Source organism: Arvicola amphibius, chromosome 1 (genome assembly GCF_903992535.2).
Source record: "Arvicola amphibius chromosome 1, mArvAmp1.2, whole genome shotgun sequence".
Taxonomy (NCBI): domain Eukaryota; kingdom Metazoa; phylum Chordata; class Mammalia; order Rodentia; family Cricetidae; genus Arvicola; species Arvicola amphibius.
In genome coordinates this window covers 160,164,137-160,171,151 of record NC_052047.1, presented here as the reverse complement: position 1 = coordinate 160,171,151, position 7,015 = coordinate 160,164,137, and positions in this window count along the sequence as shown.

The window sequence follows — 7,015 nt, the reverse complement described above, 5'->3', positions numbered from 1 at the left end:
GGGAAGAATAATTAATGATCAATATTACAGCGGAAGAAGTTTCAGAAAGTTAAAATGTACTTATCAACATGTAAAATTCATCATGTGTTGAGTGTCTGATTTTTAGCTACCATTTTATGTTTTGGTATTTACATACATATGAAGTTTCTGAAAACATTCTTTTGGGTAAAAAAATGTCTGTTCTCTAGGAAGTCTGTTTAGTTATGCTAATGAACTTGCAACAGTTTTCACAGATTTCAATAAAATAGTATTATTTGGAGGATCAAATAATATTCTGATCAAATATTGTAACATCTCTCAAATAACATGGGAAATTTTGAACTACTGAAGAGCTAGGAATGCACTTTATTTAGGTGTCTCCTATAGACATCTCCAATGTCTGTCACAAATTCCCCCACTGGCCACCAGGGGACACTGGTTTCAATGACTTAAAAAAAGAAATTTGTTTATATAGCACTTGTTAACTCTGAAATCATATCTAATCGCATCATATGTACAATGTGACTTTATTATATTCATCTTAAGAAGGAGGGCCATGTTTACTACTAATTTTCTGCTAATATGAAAATACAAAGTTAGTTTCCTACAGGAGAGTGTATAAGAATAAGGGAGTGTTGGAGACAGTCTTATTCAAGGGAAGAGAGACGATCAAATAGTGGAAAGAGAAATAGAATATGATAGAAATATTATAAAGCAAGTTTATATAAGGAAGAGACTGAAATAAACAAGATACGGAAGGAGGAAATGAGAAGAGAAATTTCACACGATATTAAAGCAAAGGGTTGTGATGTGAAATTCCCGTCTTTGTCCCTGCCAAGCTTTTTCAGGTCTGTATCAGGTTGAATGGTGGCTCCCCGGGTAGTCAGCTTTCTGTCTATAAAGAAGTACTTGAGACTATTGACTTAGATGAGAAAAGGATTATTAGAGCTCAGGTCAGGTCTTAGTGCCGGGTTTGGCAGAATTTTTGCTTTGGGCCTCTGCTGGGACTACCAGAGAGCGGTAATGTAGAGTATATGATAAAGTACTTACCTAATTGCCAGGAAGTGCGTGCGTGCGTGCGTGCATGCGTGCATGTGTGTGTGTGTGTGTGTGCGTGTGCATGTGCGCGTGTGTGTGTGATAATCCTTTCCAAGTATACATCTGCACTGAAATGATCTGAGAACATTCTGCCAAGCCCTTCTTGTAAGTCTACTATCTCTCAATAGCACCATTGTGAGCACCGTGCTTTTAACACTTGGCCCTTTAGAGGAACCCAACATCCAAACTGTAGCATCTGATAAAGATATGGCCCCTAGGACATTGTTACAGATATGATTGTTAAGGTGTGTCTGTTCAGGTGGTGTGTGTGTGTGTATGCATGTGTAAGATTTGCTATGATACACATCTTAACCCCTGGAGGTCAGGGGTTAAATTTGGGGAATCAGTTTTCTCCTCCTACCTTTGGGTGACTTCTGGAGATTGAACTCAAGTTGTTAAGTTTGATGGAAAGCAAGTGTCTTGACTTGCTAAGCTATCTTCTGGGTCACAGGTGCAACATTTTTTAAAAACCAATTTTGCTATTTTTATGAATTAATATGCAATAGTTGCTCATATTTATGGGATACAATGTGGCTAAACACAGTATAATGTATTGTGAAGAGGTCAGGGAAAGAATCTCATCCATATAATGTATTTATTGTTTCTTGGTGTTTAGAGACATTATCCATCTCTTTCTCTTTATAAAATGTAGAATAGGTTGTAAACTTGCTAAGCATGTTAAGGTAATATCATTTGAAATCAGCAAGTGGACCTGAGATCAAGTACCGAGTGTCTTCATAAAAGCCAGAATATAAGGAGTCATACAAAAAGATTGAGCAGGTGTGTGCTTCTAACCATGTATGAACAGGCACCATGCCAGGAAGAGGCAAGGGAAAAGAATTTTAGATGGGGAAGCTCTTCAACCCTTGATTTTAGACTTTCAGTTCCAGAAATATGGGAGAGCAGATTTTTGTAGTTTTAAGCTATGGTTTCTGGAAATATCACATAACAGCTCTAGGAAACGAACTTAATTATGTATCAACCCATCCACAGGGCCTGTTAAGACACACGTGGGCTCCAGAGCTAAGTCCAGTTGAATCCAAGGTATTGCTGCCACCCTGGGGACTGTGCTTTGAGAATGCTGTCCAGGACCGCACATACATATTCTAGATAAATTTTAGGGAAAAGAAGCTAAGAAAACTTGTTGGATTTGAAAGGCATTGGTGGCATCTACAGAAAACTTGTCGATTGCCACCCAGCATTCCACTTGGCCAAGACCTGTACATTGTCAGGAAAATGTCACACCTGAGTTGGAAATAGGAACTTGAAGGCATTTATTTCTTTGTGTATGAGTCTTAGTTAGGCTTAAATTGCCATGAAGAGATACCATGACCACAGCAACTCTTAAAAAAGAAAACATTTAACCGGGGTGGCCTGCTCACAGTTTCAGAGTTCAGTTCATTATCATCAAGGTTGGGAGCATGGCGGGATGCACGCAGATGTGGTGCTAGAGCTGATACTGCTACAGATTGCAGGCAACAGGAAGTTGCATGAGACACTGACTGGGTGGTCTACTGACCCCACAGTGACACACTTCCTCCAGCAAGGCCATACCCATGCCAACAGAGCCACACCTCCTAACCTTGCCACTCCCTATGAGATTTACATTCAAACTACCCCAGTATGAAAACACAGCCAGACTTAACTCTTGGAGCCATGATTATTACAGTGTTCAGGAGTCACGGGGTCTTGCTTTCATCATACTTGTCACAAGTTGATTTCTTCAAAGAGCTTCCCACGTAACCCGAGTGAATGAGAGGGAGTCCAGCTGCCCCTATGGCTAACCAGCGTTTCCTTACTAATAGCCTTTACAGGTCACTAAAAGGATAGGAAGGATAAGAATTAGAGTTAGTAGTCTTGCTTCCTTTCTCAGCACCCTTTCCACACTTCGAGGAGCTTCCACCTGCAATGATTGAGTCATGCAAAAGAAATTTCCATCTAAGTCATGCTAGTGCATCAGAACTGATGTTTAGACTCTATGTCTTCAAAACCATGTTGTTTATTAAAATGATGTTCATTTGGAATAAGAATTACATTCAATTGAACTGGGCAACCACAAAAAGTCTATATATTTATTTCTATGTTTGCACAGAATCTATGGATAGGATTCAAGTGTAATCCAAGTTTCTTTAACTTGCTATAGGCATAAAATATTAATGAGAGTCCAAAGACAGGAAATAGCTATGAGTAGAACAGATAAAAATTTACTATCAAGAACCTCCTAGGAGACTGCCACACAGGCATCCATTCATAATATTGTTACAAAAATGAAGCCTGGAAAAGGATCACTAAATTTCCAACACCTGGGAATTCTTTAAATGAAGTATGGTATATTTACACAATGGCACAATTTATTAAGTCATTTAAAACACTTTATGGACTCATATATACTGGAGCAAAAGTTTTCATGTACAGGTCTGCATCACATACATCTTCTGCGCTGGTTAATTATTTTGTCAACTTGACACAAACTAGAGTCACCTGGGGAGAGGGAATCTCACATTGAAAAGATGCCTTCTTCAGATGGCCAGTGGGAATGTATCTGGGGGCAATTTCCTGATTACTAATTGATGTAGGAGAGCCCAGACTACTGTGGGCAGTGCCACTTCTGGGTGGATGGGCCTGAGCCGTACAAGAAAGGTAGCTCTGCAAATGGAGAGCAAGCCAGGAAGCAGCGCTCCTCTATGGGCTCTGCTGCAGTTCCTTCTCCAGGTTTCTGCTTTGACCTCATGCTGGCTTTGCTCCATGATGGACTGCAACCTGCAAGTTTATAGAATTCTTTTCTTTCTTATGTTGCTTTCGATCTTAGTGTTTATCACAGAAACGGCAAAGCAAAGTAGGGCAGCTTCTCAGAGATTCTGTTTCTCCGATTGGACTGCTTAAAAGTGACTGTATCTTCCAGAACACTTTAACAAAGTAATTATCTTTTAATCAAGATGTTTATTTAAACCCTAAGTCAAACCCTAAGTCAAAATTGTGAGTTTAGGTTAGGTGCACTAATAAATTGATTCTCTGTTTCTTAACATAGTAGTTTCTGATTGTAAAATGTAACACGGAGGTTGGGCATTACTGGGTGATTCTAAAACAGCTGTTGAGTGTGGAGTTACAGTCACATAGATAAAGGCATGGAACTTTGGTCTTTCCCGTACATTAAGGAGGGCTGTCAAGGGCAGTGGTATCACTCGCTTTTAGTCCAAGCACTTGGGAGGCAGAGGCAAGCAGATCTTTGAGTTTGAGGCCAGCCTGGACTACAGAGTGAATTCCAAAAACCCTGTCTTGAAAACAAAACAAAAATCCAAAACAACACATACCCAATTTTTAAGCCTAGTGGTAGTGGCATGTGCCCTTAATCACAGAACGCGGGAGGCAGAGGCAGATGGATCTCTATAAATTTGAGGCCAACCTGATCTACAAAATGAGTTCCAGGACAGCAACAGCTGTTACACAGAAAAATCTTGTCTTAAAAAGAAAAAGAAGAGAGAGAGAGAGAGAGAGAGAGAGAGAGAGAGAGAGAGAGAGAGAGAGAGAGAGAGCTGTCAGGGCAACATTTCCTCTGGCCTCCCGGATTTCAGTCCTCTGCTTCACGGTCCTCTGACTTCACTTCTATGTACAATTACATCTTTGAGTGCAAACAACAGCCATTTCCACAAATTCCAAAAATTGATAGATGAAATGAAGCATAGAGATTCTAGTTTTTCAAAAGAATGAGTCCCTCAGAATGAGAACACTCACTCTCGGGACCCTTCCTCACTGTGGAAATACAGGAAGTATTATGCTAGCCATTGTCCAAAATCACGTTCGGGTGTTTTCAAGGATGTTCTCAATTCCTTATCTAAACTTGTTTTTGTTCAGTGAAAATTATTCTGATAAATCTTCTTAGAATAAAATGCCAATATTTTTTATTAAAATTAATGAAAAAATAAAAAATAATCAAACAAGATTATTCCTAATCGACTAATATAGTTAGAAAAACCTTGCTCAATGAAGTTAAATAAGGCAGGCTGCAGCCTTTGGGCAGTGAAGGCAGACACAGTAGAAACGTGGACATGCTTATGTAATGAATTGACAAGATATGCTGCGAAGTTGGATTCATCCAGTGGTTGTGATGCGACATGATGGTGATTGACAGGTTGCTGTCCCCTCCTTTCATTTTCCCCCCCTTTCCACTCTCTTCCTCCCGCTCTTCTCTTTGCTTAAGTGGCAAGATGATGTTTGCATCTACAAACTAAAACTTTGCCCCACCAGTCTTTTAACCCCATTGTCTGTTTAATATAGTTTGAAATTCACTTTTGTACGATGGGGTCTGATGGAGGAGTGTCTATATGTTACTTTCATTATTAATAAAGAAACTGCCTTGGCCCTTTAAGAGGACAGAAAAATTAGGTAGGCGGAGTAGACTGAACAGAATGCTGGGTAGAAGGCAGTGAGGCAGATGCTTCAGGCAGTCGCCATAGTGAATCGCCATGCCTCTCCTCTCCCAGATGGATGCAGGTTAAGATCTCCCTCGGTAGGCGACCACCTCGTGGTGCTACACAGATTACTAAATATGGGTTAAAGCAAGATGTGAGGATCAACCAATAAGAGGCTGAAACTATGGGCCAGGCAGTGTTTTAAAAGAATACAGTTTCCGTGTAATTATTTTGGGTAAAGCTAGTCAGGTGGCAGGACACAGCCCCACCATTCCTTCTACAGGGGTCAAGTTGACAGGGAGCAATTTTTAATTTTATTGCTTTTGAACTCAAGAGCTTGAAAAGCCAATTTGTGAAAGCAGATGATTCTGACAACTGGTCCTCCTGTGGAGAGGGCTTGGACACCGAGAAGCAAAAGCGAGTCCGAGGGACAGTGAGAAGGGCAAGGTGTCTTGGTGGACTGTGTTCTGGGATTTGGAGGGATGGCTGAGTGACAGGATCTTCTAAGACATTTGGGGCTGGGCGGCAGGAGAGAGCTAACACTCTTAGGCATGTATCATGTGAGCTGCTGGCTGAGGGCACTTCCCTTTGGGTTGGTCACTGGCAGAGAAGAAAGTGGGGAAGAGGAGTTAGCATCTCTGGGATTTACTATAATCTAGAGATCTCTTTGTCCTAACAGTAGGCTAGTAAGAGTTTGAATCAACATCAATTTGGGGTTATAACAATGCGCAGAATCTTATTGCCCTTGAACCACAGTAAACTACCAGCAGTGCTATAATGCAGAGAGATTACATTCCTGGACAACACTTGCTGTCAGACTGTGTTTATCCTTACTCTCAAGTAACTTTAATAATTAACAGTTTGAAAACCTAGAGATTCACAAGGCATCGTTTTCATTAAAATTAAAACCCAATTTTAGTAAAACACACAAGGTTAAAATGTGACTTCATTTCTGACCTGGAAACTGCCTAATTAAAGAAAATAACATTGCACAAATAAAGCATCTCTTAAAGGCCTTCTGGCAATGAACCGTCTTACTATTTACATCTAGTAAACAAACATAATATCTGTATAAAAATGGCAAATATGCATTAGTCTTACTTCTCCTGCTGTTGTGTTTCCATTCCCTTGGGACCTTCAGCATCTCTTTGAGCCACTGTCTCTACAGTCAGCCCCATTGCTCATGCCTCGTCCTGAATCCCCCAGGCTCCCTTGACCACTATCCTTTTCTCATTTCTTCTTCCTCCCATTCCTAAATTTCGCCGATTCCTTTCTTTCTCCTTTTCACACCCCTTAAACATTGGTGGTCTTTTGACTTCTCCATTTCACAAACACTCATTCTCTTCCTGGGAAAGCATATCCATTGTCAATGCTCTTGATATCTCCAGGTCGATTGTTCCTTCCAGTGGGAAATACAAGCACAGAACTTTCTGCTTGGCATGGGAGCACTTGTGCCCGTGTTTGATTCTGCTTTGCTAGGTCCCTCTGATCTCGCATGTGCTGTGCTGCAGACAGTGCAGAACATCCCT